This window comes from Vidua chalybeata, chromosome 2, assembly GCF_026979565.1.
Source record: "Vidua chalybeata isolate OUT-0048 chromosome 2, bVidCha1 merged haplotype, whole genome shotgun sequence".
NCBI classification, from domain to species: domain Eukaryota; kingdom Metazoa; phylum Chordata; class Aves; order Passeriformes; family Viduidae; genus Vidua; species Vidua chalybeata.
The window spans coordinates 62,925,470-62,939,475 of record NC_071531.1 but is presented as its reverse complement, the minus strand read 5'-3'; the positions used below and the strand labels follow the sequence as shown (position 1 = coordinate 62,939,475).

The 14,006-nt window shown below is 45.2% G+C and overlaps 1 long non-coding RNA gene across 1 annotated transcript; it reads right to left on the bottom strand.

Moving 5' to 3' along the window:
- Positions 1-6,923: 6,923 nt before the first annotated feature.
- Positions 6,924-9,764, bottom strand: LOC128784507 (uncharacterized). Its single transcript, XR_008429507.1, has 3 exons — positions 9,688-9,764; positions 9,076-9,165; positions 6,924-7,545 (listed from the first exon to the last, which is right to left on the bottom strand). It is a non-coding gene; the product is annotated as an uncharacterized LOC128784507 (long non-coding RNA).
- Between the last annotated feature and the right edge of the window lie 4,242 nt (positions 9,765-14,006).

Genomic DNA, 14,006 nt, shown 5'->3' with positions numbered 1-14,006 from the left:
AAGTAGGTTTGAAGGGGGAAGGGGATGCAGTTGGGCTGTCTAGAAGCAGGCCCAAGAGGTGGTAAGCCTGAGATAGGGGTGAAATCAGCAACCCAGCTGAGGTGCATTTACACTAATGCACGCAGCATGGGTAACAAACAACAGGAGCTGGAGGTCATGGTGCAACAGCAGACATGTGATGTAGTTGCCATCACAGAAGCGTAGTGGAATGACTCACATGGCTGGAGAACTGCACTGGATAGCTACAAGCTATTCAGGACAGACAGGAGAGGAAGAAGAGGTGGAGGGGTGGCCCTTTATATTAGGGAGGCTTTGGACACCATAGGTGTTGAAACTAATGACGATGGAGTCCCTATGGGTAAGAATTAAGGGGAAGGCCAACAAGGCTGACATCCTACTGGGAATCTGTTATCGTCCACCCAACCAGGAAGAAAAGGTGGACAACTCATATAGGCAGCTAGAGAATATTTCAGGATCATCAGCCTTTGTTCTTGTAGGCGATTTTAACCTGCTGGACATTTGCTGGGAACTTAATACAGCTGAAAAAAGGCAGTCCAGGAAATTTTTAGAGTGTGTGAAGGACAACTTTTGTCACAGCTGGTGGGTTAGCCCACCAGGGGAGGGACTATGTTGGATCTGTTGTTTGTAAATGGAGATGGGCTGGTGGGAATTGTGGTGGTTGGAGACTACTTGGAGCACAGTGATAATGAAATTATAGAATTCTCAATATTTGGTGAAATCAGGAGGAACATCAATACGACTTTTACATTGGACTTTTGGAGGGCAAACTTTGGCCTATTTAGGAGACTTATTCAGAGAGTTCCTTGGGAAGCAGCCCTTAAAAACAAAGGAGTTCAGGAAAGGTGGGTGTGCTTCAAAACAGAGATCTTGAGGGCACAGGAACAGACTGTCCCTGTGTGCCAAAAGACGAGTTGACAAAGCAAATGTCTAGCTTGGATGGGCAAGGAGGATTTGGAGGAACTTAGGAATAAAAAGAGGATGTATCATCTTTGGAAGGAGGGTCAGGTCTCTCAGGAAGTACTTAAGGGGTCTGCTAAAGCATGTCGGAAAAAAATAGGGAAGCCAAAGCTCAGTGTGAACTTATGGTGACTTTTGTAAAGGATAATAATAAATTACTTTACAAATATATTAATGGTAAAAGGAAGGGTAAGACCAACCTTTGTTCTTCGTTAGATGCAGAATTGAACTTAGTAACTGCAGATGAGGAGAAGGCAGAGGTGCTTAAGGCCTTCTTTGCCTCAGTTTTTAGTGGGAAGATGACTTTCCTTCAGGACAACTGTCCTCTTGGGTTCGTCGATGGTATCAGAGAGCAGAATGGTCCCCCTGTTATCAGGAGGAGGCAGTCAGAGAACTGCTGAGCCACTTGGATGTTTATAAATCTGTGGGACCAGATGGGATCCATCCCAGGGTGATAAGAGAGCTGGCACATGAGCTTGTGAAGATGCTCTCCATCATTTACCAACAGTCTTGGCGCACTGGTAAGGTTCCAGAGGACTGGAAGCTGGCCAGTCTGATGTCCATTCACAAAAAGGGTGGGAATGAGGATCCTGGTAATTATAGACCAGTCAGCCTGACCTCAGTACTTGGTAAGGTTATGGAAAAGTTTATACTGAGCTTCATCACGTAGCACTTACAGGATGGCCAGCGTATCAGACCCAGTCGGCAGGGGTATAGGAGGGGGAGGTCATGTTTGACCAACCTGGTCTCCTTTTATGACCAAGTGACCCACCTGGTGGATGCAGGAAAGGCTGTAGATGTTGTCTGTTTGGACTTCAGCAAGGCATTTGACACTGTCTCCCACAGGACTCTCCTTGAAAAGCTGGCAGGCCACAGCTTGGACAGGAGCACTCTTTGCTGGGTTAGGAACTGGCTGGATGGCTGGGCCCAGAGAGTGGTGATGAACAGTGCTGCATCCAGCTGGTGGCTGCTCACCAGTGGTGTTCCTCAGGGTTCTGTGCTGGGGCCAGTTCTGTTCAGTATTTTTATTGATGACATGGATGAGGGTATCAAGTCTTTCATTAGTAAATTTGCAGATTACACTAAGCTGGGAGTGTGTGTCAATCTGCTGGAAGGTAGGAGGGCTCTGCAGAGAAATCTGGAATGGTTGGATGGATGGGCAGAGTCCAACAGCATGAAGTTTAATAAGTCCAAGTGCCGAGTCCTGCATTTTGACCACAATAACCCCCTGCAATGTTACAGGCTGGAGACGGTGTGGTTAGACAGTGCCCAAGCAGAAAGGGACCTGGGGGTACTGGTTGACAGCTGACTGAACATGAGCCAGCAGTGTGCCCTGGTGGCCAAGAAGGCCAACGGCATCCTGGCCTGTATCAGGAATAGTGTGGCCAGCAGGAGCAGGGAGGTCATTCTCCCCCTGTACTTGGCACTGGTGAGGCCACACCTTGAGTGCTGTGTCCAGTTCTGGGCCCCTCAGTTTGGGAAGGATGTTGAGACGCTTGAGCGCGTCCAGAGGAGGGCAACAAGGCTGGTGAGGGGCTTGGAACACAAGCCCTGTGAGGAGTGACTGAGGGAGCTGGGTTTGTTTAGCCTGGAGAAAAGGAGACTCAGGGGTGATCTTATCACTCTCTGCAACTTCCTAAAAGGTGATTGTAGTGAGGTGGGGGTTGGTCTCTTTCTATAGGCAGCAAATGACAGAACCAGAGGACACAGTCTCATGCTACATCAAGGGAGATATAACTTGGATATTAGGAAAAAGTTTTTCATGGAAAGAGTGATAAAGTTCTGGAATGGCTTGCCTGGGGAGGTGGTGGAGTCACTATCCCTGGATGTATTTAAAAAAAGACTGGATATGGCACTTGGTGCCATGGTTTAGTTGAGGTGTTAGGGCATGGGTTGCACTTGATGATCTTGTAGGTCTCTTCCAACCTTGCCATTCTGTGTTCTGTGTGTGTGTCTCTTCAAGAATGTGGTAGAGCCCCCATCATTGGAGTTTTTCAAGATGTGATAGCTTAGAGTGCTAGATAATCCTATTTGTGCTCCCTTTCCCTCAAAAGACTGGACCAGATGACTTTTCAAGATCCCTTCCAACTTGGGCTGTTCTGTGATTCTGTGATTTAGTCTGAGTGTACCATTGCACCAGAAACCTTCCAAGAGAAGCAGTATTTTGTCAGTTTCATACCCAGACTAAGTTTCTGGTGTGATGCAGGCTGTGCTAACATAGGTATGGAAATGGATAAACAGAGGAATCTCCTCTAGGCTCATCACCTCAGACTCTGTTCCTTTCCTCTGGAGTTTGGCTTTTGCTTTTCATGTTGAGAGGTTTTTAGGGAAGAGAGTGTTTTGATTGCAGAGAGTTGCTTGGGAGGCAGAAATTGCTGTTTTAGGCTCTTGGTTACCCCATGGGAGCACTAGGTTTGTGCTGTCTATGGGCAGCAGCGAACTCACCAGTAGTTATCTCCAGTAGCTGAGACATGGTCTTCTCGACATTGAATCATGTGTACTCATGGGCATGGACGTTTACTTGGAGCTCTTGGGTACGACATGTTGCTTTTCCCATCATTTTGCCCCAAATGTAAATTTTCTAACGCTGATGACAATGGGTGGTGTGTGGGGCTCTTGTTTCCTTTGCAGATATGGGACATGAGAAAGGCAGTGTTTTCTCCCAGGATGAAAGCAATCTGTCTATGCCTACAGGTCTCTCTTTGACTACAATTAATTAATCACAAGTACATGTTAGAATTGTGCCAAGAATACTCTGATCAGAGAAGCACCCAGTCAAAGGACAGACACACAGAGAGAATTTAGAAGAAAGCCAGGCATTATGTTACACTTTCGGAGGAGCTGTTGCAAGAGCAAATAATATCTTGATCTTTCCAGGGGGCATATTTTTGGAAGCCTTCAGAGAACGTCCACCAGGATTAGGAAAGTGCTTCATAGTTTCTGCTGAAGAGGATGTTTATCCTCCCAGCTTTTTCTTCAACACCTGTTGTTTTTCCAACCTATGCCAATCTAGCTCCTGCTCAGAATTAATGTGGTAGGTAGGAGAGAAACAACAACTTTCTGTCAAGGTGTGCTGAGGAAGTTCACTTCAGTTATATTTCAAAGCATCTCAAACTTTTGAATGAAGTACTGGTTCCTTAAAGGCGTTTAGACACATCTCTGCTTTTTTTTTTTTTTTTTTTTTTTTTTTTTCCTGTCCAGGAACATGTAGAACATGGATGATGTTGGATGCCTGTATTCCTCCAGTATTTCAGTTTCTCTGTCCTGGAAACAGAGTTTTGCTAGGTGGACATTTGAGGAAGAGGAAGCAAAACTTTGATTAATAACCCACTTCATTGTGACTGGTTGGAAAAAGATGGTTTGAGGCTTGCCTACAGCTCCAGCTCAGAAGCAGCGTGTTCTCTTTGAGATCAAAGCATTAGTCTCATAGTTAATAATTTTAAATTTAGTCCTGTGAGGGCTTTAAAGATTTCTATAGATTATGTATGTCCTCTTGGGTGTAGAATTTCATGATCATTGACCTAAATTGCCTTCAAAGTCCCTATGCTGTTCCTCAGCACTGCAGAGACATTTCAATCTCTGACTTGTCCTCTGATTGGCACACCACAGGTTTGCTTAGGAAGAGACTTAACTACAAGAGAGACTTAAGCACTCAGGCCCAAGTGCAGATTCATAACTGCCCACCATTGCTCTGAGCACCTGTCCTGGAAAGTTATCAGCAATAGCAACCTTTCTCACTCCCCTGAGATTCTTGCTTCTGAACATGGAAACTCTTCTTCTAAGAAAGACTGGAAAAGGTCATGGTGTGCTTTTCAGAGAGAAAGAAGTATCAGTAATCTGATATTTGGCAAGTTACAATTTCTGTGGAAATGTGACACTTAAAACACATTCCATGGTGCTTCAAGATGTTTTCTTCCAATGATTTTACTCTTCATTAGACAGCTAAATAAATTTCAGGCTCTGTATCCTAGCACATTAAGTAGTGTTACTAAGAAGAAACACAATATGAAACATGAACATACCTGCCAAACGCTTATTTACTGTGGCAGTTACTGTATCTGTGCACTCAGATTCATCCAAAATCTGGATCCTCTTTGTACAGACCTCAAGGCTTTTTTGATGGACTGCAGCTGACCTGTTAGCTCACAGACAATCAGCATCAATGTCTACAATGCACTTGCTCCCCTTTGAGAGGTGTCTTGCCTAAAGCTTAAAAAACTGAACAAGTGACCTCAACTGACCCTACTTTCTCCAAGTCAGAAGTTTTATGTCCTACATGTCCCATGGATGGAAAATGAAATAGAATGATAAAACATTAGAGTGATGACCTTTTCATGACAGAAATACTAAAGTTTGAAGTTGCTCTTTTTCTATAATCAGAGGACCAGAATGAATTTCAAAATCTTATATTAAAAGGTATATCTGTGTTTGAGACCAGATTTAAATCTTCTGGTTATTTTAGAAAGAAAAATCAAAAATGACATTTTTAAATTTTTCCTCAAAGTGCTTATATGCAGCTCCATTCTTAATGTATGATTCTATCAAATTTCAACAGCCTAGCATGATGGGAAAGTGGAAATCAGTTGTGTCAGTCATTCATCCTGATGAATACATCTATATTACCTTACACTGGACTTCTTAAGTGACCAAACTTTGATGGCTCAAAGGATTGCTTGCTATGTGGGAGACATAAAAAAATTCAACATTGCAGTTCTAGTTCAATGCATTATTTGATACTAAGGACTCTGTTGCAGAGGGTCTCTCTCTCGGGACGGTGGGGAGGGAAGCTTTTCTTTAATGCTTTTCCTCAGGAGAGCCAGTTTGGTTGGAACAGCTGCTAAAATTATTAATCCACCAACTGGAATGGTCATATGATTTCACAGAGATTGGTTATTATTCATGTGCAATGTGCTCTTGCTTTCTTTCTCCATGCTCTGGGTTATGCACATCTGACATCAGTACTGCAGCTGTATTACACTGAATGCTTTATATTTTAAGGCCTCCTTTCTAATTACTGAAAAAAAAGAGATCTTTCTCACATATGTTGGAAAGGCAGAAGGCTGTAGCCCTATATCAGCTCTGATATAGGTTTTACCTGTTTTTCAAGCTCCCTGTGCTCTGGTCAGCAGCAGACTGCTTACACATCATACACTGTATTTTTCTTGTCTATCAGATTAGTGCAACCATTTATTCCTAAGACTCAAGAATTTCAAGGTGTTCCACAGACTAGCTATGGTTGGACACATCCACTCTATGGCTGCCTGTCTTGAATGAACCTGAGATGTTCACGTCATCAGTATCTTGAAATACAGAGATTCTGTCAGGGTAAAACACTCTGGACGTGTGGTGTCTGGAGATGCCTGTACTTCTTCCTTGGGTGTCATGAGTATAGTGGTGCTGGGTCTGACAGGATGGTTGAGGAAGGCAAGGCAATGGCATATTAACCACCCCAACAAGAGGGGCAAACAGCTTTCCAGAGCACCAAGGGAGATGTGTGTTGTAGATTAGTGTGTGATGTTTAGATTAGGGGTTCTAATGTATGTTAGCTAGCCGAGTCCTGTGTACCCCCATGCACCTCCCGTGTCTCCCCCGACCCGCGGTGGCTCACTCCAGGCTGCCCACCATAGGAGCCTCCCCCGCCACTCCTGTGACCACTCCCCCGTCGAGTCCCGGGAGTTTGGTGTCTGTCACCCCAATCCCGCAACCCCGTTTGCCCCGGAGCCCCGTGTCCGCCCCTGCCATGCTCCTGTTTACGTCACTGCCACGGCGTGTGCCCCATTGGCCAGGGGGCGCTCCTGCTCCCCTCGCCCCGCCCCTGATAAAACCGCGCATCTCCTCAGTCCCGGCGCCATTTCCCCATGCGGGCACTGGAAGTGCGTATTGAGGCCCCCTCCGCTGCAGGTCTCCGTGACCAATAAAACCTTCCTGCCTTCCTCGTGGGTGATCTGGACAATTGCTTCCCTTTTCGCCTTGGACCCTCGCGCGGGCGACAGAACCCCGACCGGCGTGCCGCCACAGTGGCACGTGGAAGAGAAGCGGCAAGCCCGAGCTCCGGAGGGAGGCGGGGCCAAAATGCGCCGGAGCTGCCCGGAGCCGGGAGAAAGAACGCGCTGTTGCAGATGTGAGCGTGTTACACAGACAGTGCAGTCTTCGCACGAGGATTTTGGTACTTTTGGTTAGGAATTCTGGGAAGTTTCAGAGGCAGGTGTGTGCTAATGTACAAATCTGGATAGTACAGAGAGGAGAAGGATTGATATTTTTTTGTATCATTTATATGCTGGTCATTAGAGGGCTCAAAAATCCTCTTCTTCGTCATGAGTGACAGAGGCAGTCAGGAATGCAGAGCTTGTTCTGTAGTACAATGTTGACTTCCTGACAGGTTGAAATGTGGGGGAATGTCTACTCTTTCCTCCAGAGCACATGGCAGGGGACACTGTGGGAGATATGTGCTGAGCTGGATGCATCACCAGGCTGTTCTACACGGGCAGCTGCGGTGTCCCTCTGAAAGGCAGCATGGCACTCTGCCATTCAGTGTCCCCTCCTTTCCTCTGGGAACATTTTCACAGCCTGTCACAAGGGTGACCAAGGGAAAACCAGATGAATCACTAAAGAGACCTTTGAGTTCTTGAAAAAGAAGTGGCTTTTAAAAATACTGAGCTATTAAGTAGCAGTACCCTACCCATTTAAAGCAGAGTTCAACTTCTAACCATTCCAAGATAGCCCTGCAAGGCAAACACAATACTATTTCCTCCATACTTCACAAGGAAGGAAATTACAGCACAAGTGACATGCCTGAAGTTTCAAGCTAGGTGTATATCAGAGGAGGGATTAGTATTTATGCTCCTAACTACCAAAACTGGTGTTTTGCTCATCAAGGCAACAATTCCTCCAAGGCTTTGTGTTGCAGAATGAACAAAGCTAATTCAACTTAAATAATGTGTATGTATATTTTATGCCTTCGCCATAAGGACATGGGTTCCTTAGGCTATATGATTTTGACATATATTTGAAAGTGGTGCAGATGTAATACAATAAGATGGTCATGTCATAAAATTTGTAACAGAAGAGATTTTCCCTCACTGTGCATCTGATTACTTTCTTAGCGTCTAGTACCTGGATTTGGGGTGGGGATGTTCTTATTTACCTGGATCTGAATTCCTTGAGCTTAAACAAATGTTGATTTTTCTGCCATGCTAGTTTGTTCTCATTTTTTATATCAAAGGTCCTCACTTTCAAACAGATTATACATACTGAAATATGCCAGCCCTTCCTGCTCTGTAACTCTAAGTAAATATGTTTACAATGGGCTGTTTTTTTTTTTTTTTTCTTTCATGGCCTGATTGGGGCACAAAGAGGAACTTACAGACATTATTTTTATCTTCTGAGAAAAATGTAGCTGGACATTTTTTGAGAGGAGGTGTTTTTTTCCTCTTCAATGCATGGAGGGTGTTAGGTATCAAAGAGTGTGTGCCCATAGATATAAAAGGGGATATACCCTACTTTCTGTTGCCAGTGTCAGTCAGACCTACTTAACACTGGGTGTAAAAACGTGTAATGGCTAGAGAAATATCAATGTGTAGGTAAATATCTGTGTGCAGCAAAAACTGGGGAGTCGCCTTTAAATTCAGGATCTGAGTTTCCAAATACAGTTTGCTGGAAAAACACCATCAGATTTGGCACTGGTTCTCCAGTGGAGAGCTGGATGTGAAATGGAAGGTACAGTAGGGCTCGGGAGCCATTCCTCTCTACCTAGATACAGAGAATGAGATTTCCAAAACGGGGCTCTCAGCGATGCCGGGGTAGGGCAGAAGGTTTGTCAGCCTGCAGAGCCTGTCTGCTGGCGTGGGATCGCTGTGTAGCTAGCATTACATGCGAGGAAGAAATCTTCCTTTCCCTGACTTATGGGTAGGGATAGAGGCCATCTAGTGGGGAGAGAAATTCACAGCTGAGAATGTCTCCCATTTCAGTTCCCGGTCTTGCTGCCTCCCTGGTACAGCCTCTGCATGCCGGCACAATAGTTAGAGGTAAATAATTCTCCTCTATTTCAAGAAGGAACAGTAAAAGTCAAGTCAGGGCAAAATAACCAGCGATACTTACACTAATGGTGTTCAGATTGCACTTGTATCCTGACACCTTCGCAGAAATTGTGAACTGGTTTTGTTCCTTTGCTTCAGACGAAGTGCCCTGCTGATGTGAAAATAAAGCCAGATTATTATGTGTGCCCCCTCAATATTTCTGTGTCACATCACTTCAGTGAACTACTTGCATTTAATCCAGGACCTAAAGTGTCAGCTTAGTTTACAACAGCTGTTTCCTAAGTTCACATGGTGGATTTATGCTGACTTGTCCTTAAGAGGTACAGGGAGCTAACATATATCACATAAAGATATGCATTTGTTTTTTATCAAAATCTGAGTCTTTACTTCTATTTTTTTTTGTTTTTTTCAGTCTGAAGGTGCCTAGAAGGCTGCTTTATGCTAAATATGAGTTCATTTTCAATTTCTAAAATAGCTTGTCCCCACCCAGCACCCTCTACCCCTCCATTTGATGAGTGCTCCTATAATAAACTCACTGGAACTTGTTCCAAAAGGCAGTGCTTTCATAGGAACAGTACTCAGTCTCATGTAACAAAGATCTATATTAAGATCCATAGATTGAATCTAGATAAAATGCAGTCACTGTAACTGCTGACAGCAAGATCTCCCCTACCTTGCTGTGATGAGACACCCATTGCAGGTGAATCCATGTCCCAGGTGCTTTGCCTTGAATACAGCTGTATGGAAGAAAATAGTGCTGCTGGGAAGCAGGGAAGGAAGGCACTTCTGTTTCTGTTTTACTGTGTGGCACTTCTGAAACGTCTGTTTCAGGTGCCACACAGTAAAAAAATCTACCACAATTTATTTGCACAAATAGTTATTGTCTCCCCTCCAGGTGCTATGATCATTAGGGCACATCATCAGCTTTCATGACTGGGTCCTGCTGCTGGAGTACAGGGCTGACATTGGCCACAACCTGAGGTTGTTGCCTTAGAAGGGGACAATTGTAGCTTTGCTGCCAGTGTAAAGCTAGTCCCACTATGTGCATTCTTCCACCTCCATCATCCTTCTTCCTCCCTGCTCCTAGTTGAGAGGCTGAGAAACACCTCTGGACTGGCTCCTTCAAGTACAGGAGCTAGGGGCCAAAATATCCTGTTTCCTGGAGCTGGAGAGAACTCATCATCCAGAGGAGGCAAAGCCCTGGCCATCTGGATCTTAGGCCTGCTTGGGTCATAGAGGAACTTTCCTTGGACTGCTAGGAGAATAAAGCTACTCACATAGGGTGGTGGGAGACACCAGAGTTAGTGTTATCCCTGGAAGGGTTTACCAAAAATAATTTTTGGTAGTGCTGCTGAGACTGGTAGGGTGTGTGGGCTTCCCACACTGTGGGACTGCCTCCTGTGAGCTGGTTTGACACTCCAGCCTGCAATGAATGCAATCTGTAGCATCAAGGTCACCTTGGAGAAAATAACAGAGCTAGACAGATGAGGATGTTTCCTGACAACATGAATGTATTGGTTGATGATCCCATTTCTAAGAAAAGTCTTCCCCAGTTCTTGCTTTCCACTGAACACTGAAGCCATACAGGATTTGAATAAGGCCCTTGAGCATTTCCCCACTGGCATTGTCCCAGCAGTGCTCTGAAGTAGGAGCAAAATCCAACATGAGCCATCAGGTGGGCAGTTTTGATAAGACTGGATTGAGCCTACCAAATCCCCCCAAAAGGAATTACTTATTGATAGCAGTTTTTCTCCCACAATACTTGATTCTTATGGCAATTGCAGGGACTGCTGGGCTCCTGGACGGTTTGGATTGGTGGTGATGAGGGATCTCTGAAGCCAGGTCTTTAGAACATATGGCTTATTGTAAAGGGTGAAGGGCCTTGCTTGGAGTTGCCAGCCACAACTCGTGGCAGGCCCAGGGAGAGTGGGGGGGGGGGGGGAGAGAGAGAGAGAGAGGGTGCCAGGTGGGCGTCCCAAGAGGAAGGTCCAAGAGAGAGAGAGGAAGTCCGGTCCCTCGGCCACACCTTATCAGGGGGCTTCAAGGTGGGCTGGGACAGGACTTGGGCCAATGGGGTTACAGATACCTGATACTTCAGGGGAGGGTTACAGGTATGGGATGAACCATACATTGGGGGGTGATACAGAACATTCCATTTGACCTTTTAGATCATCAGAAAGGGGGATTGCTTTCAGCTTGGCTGTATTATTGTTTTCGAGATGCTCAGTGATTAAGGTTTGGTATTTCAAACCTTGTTTTCATCTCAATACCTGTATTTTCTGACTCTTTTGCCAGGCCATCATATTTATAGGGCTTTGCTATTTCATCTTCCCCAACAGCAATTCATGCTGCTGATTATATGGCAATTGTATGATGTAAATGTATGCTTCAAAGTACCAGCCTTTGAAGTAATATTTCCTTATTCATTTTACTGTTCACGAGGTGGGGATGGAATGTGGTGAAAACCAAGGAAGCTGGTATTTGATGCTCTGCTGTTATCACAGTCTTTCACAGTTTCAGAGACAGTGTCAGACCATTTAGATCAGTGAGCTCTGCTGCATGGGAAGTCCCCTGGTTCCCTCACGGCCTCTCTCACATTTGTGGCTCACTGTGATCCTTGCGAAAATAAACCCTATTGAACAGGGTCATATATTCAGAAACTTTCCAAGTGGATTCCTGGAAAGTATCTAGTAGATGTGTTATACTTGTCTGTATATTAGCTTGACCTTATTGCTTGTTTCTGACTTTGCAAGATTTTCTGAATATATTCAGGAAATCAAATTATGCAAAGTGCTAGAAATGAAAGCAAATTTGAATGAACTACAATCCCTGGTTTCAAAAATTCATAAATTCCTTAAGAACTTGTGTAATACAAAATACGTGTGTGTCATCCCATATGCTACAATACATTTGCCTAGACTTTGGTGCATTTATGTTTCTGGAAGTGGAGCCTCCCACCAAGTGTCTGACACAGTGATTTTCTGCTGTAGAAATGACTGCACAGACTTTAAATGTATCACTTGCATCTCCAATGCCACCACAAGACTCACACTCTGATGGACTAACATCTCTTTTAGGAGACAGCCTGCATGTCCAAGTTACTCATGCTGGAGTTGTAGCTCCTGTGAGAAAATAACACCTTTTCCCTCCTGACTGCATTGGCATCAATGGCCTGACCCTCAGGAGGCTTTGACAAAGTGTCCTCCAGGACAGCAGAAAAGAGGCAGGAGATGCTCTTTCACCTTCAGCTGTTCCCAAAGCTGTGTGAAACAGCTGCAGCCAGTGCAGCACAGTTTCCCAGGATGGAGGCAGAGGGAGTTGTGGCCACGGAGATGGTGACAGCAGCAGATGAGACCTGTCCTGCTGGCAGCTGCAGTGCTGGCAGCGCACTGCTGAGGGGTGTGGGCAGGGGCTCGGGGCCTTGTTGGGTTTCCATGGATGTCCTGCCTTAGGTGAAGGTCCTGAGGCCCTCTGGCCATGGTGGGGACCAGAGCTGGCCAAGGGCACCAGCCTGGCCTACTGCTGCATTCATCTCTCCTCCTAGCTTCCCAAAAGGCCATGCCAGCCACAGCCACCAACCACCTCAGCTGCCCCCACCTCGATGGAGCCTGGGCAGCCCGTGCCCCCCGATATGCACCCATGGCCTGGCCTTATAACTCCATTACCTCACTGTGCTGCAGGGCTTGAATGCTGCAATTGTTCCCATCTTACAAAGGCAGGGTCGAAAACAAGGAATTTATCAGGGAAGGCCTGGCCCAAGTTTAGTTTTTATGACTCCAGTTCTTTTTTTTTTTATTTCTTTTTTTTCTTTTTTTTTTTTTTTAATTAAGATTTTATTGAAATGCTCAGAGGGGCAGGAAAGCCATCTCTGGGCTTTGCATAAAACCCTGACAACCTCCCTTGTCAAGGTTTGATCAAGATACCTCATCATTTTCTCAATCTCCCTGCATGCTTTAGTTGGTGCAAAAGTGAAATTGTCATTGTTTTTACCATGCCACATTAAAAAACAGCCCAATAAACTGGTGGGGGGAATCCTAATTATGCTGGCATGAGCATAATTTAATTCAGATTGCTATAACAACAACCAGTGTCCATGCTCTCTGTAATCATGTTAAGGCCTATACATAAAATAATTATGTTTGGTAAATAGAGGTTTGCTCCCGGTCAGCCTCAGTGAGGACATGGCTTTGTTAGAAGGCTAGGCCTTTTACAGCTTGTGCAGAATGAGCATTTGCAAATAAAATGCTGCTGGAAAGGACAAAAGGAGGGCTTGATTATCCAGGAAGCACCTCCACTTGCCTCTTACCCGGTTTTTATTCCTCCTTCAGAAGAAAAATAATAATTCCTTTATTCAAGCTCAGGATTCAAAGGAAACTGCATATAATAGACACACTCACTGCTCAGTTTCCTTTTCACAGCCAAGCATGATCCAACAGGCCATTGGCTGTAAGAAAGCCAGTGCTATATTCCTGCAGCCCTGAATCTGACAAAAGGCAGGGGTGTTTGTTTATTTATTAAAAGTTTCTATGGTCGTTTGGCCTGGAACAGACCTGCCAGAATTTCAAGTGGTTCAGAAAAGTCAGAGGACAATTTCACAAGTAAGCAATAGTTTTGGTCCAAAGCACTCCAACCATTTTTGTATTTATGTTTCTAGTGAGTTTGCATGGACAGGTTTTGGTAGCAGGGGGGCTACAGGGGTGGGTCCTGTGAGAAGCTGCCAGAAGCTTCCACCCTGTGCAATAGAGCCAATCCCAATGGCTCTGAGACAGAGGTGCCACTGGCCAGGGCTGGGCCAATTAGAAATGGTGGTAACACCTTTGTGAGAACAGATGTGAGAGGAAGAAGAAAAAGTTATTGCACAGAAGAATTGCGACCAGGGAAGAGCAGAGTGAGGATATGTGAGAGGAACAACAGACCCCAAGGTCAGTGCAGAAGGAGGGGCAGAAGGTGCTCCAGGCACTGGACTTGGGATTCCCCTGCAGCCCCTGGTGC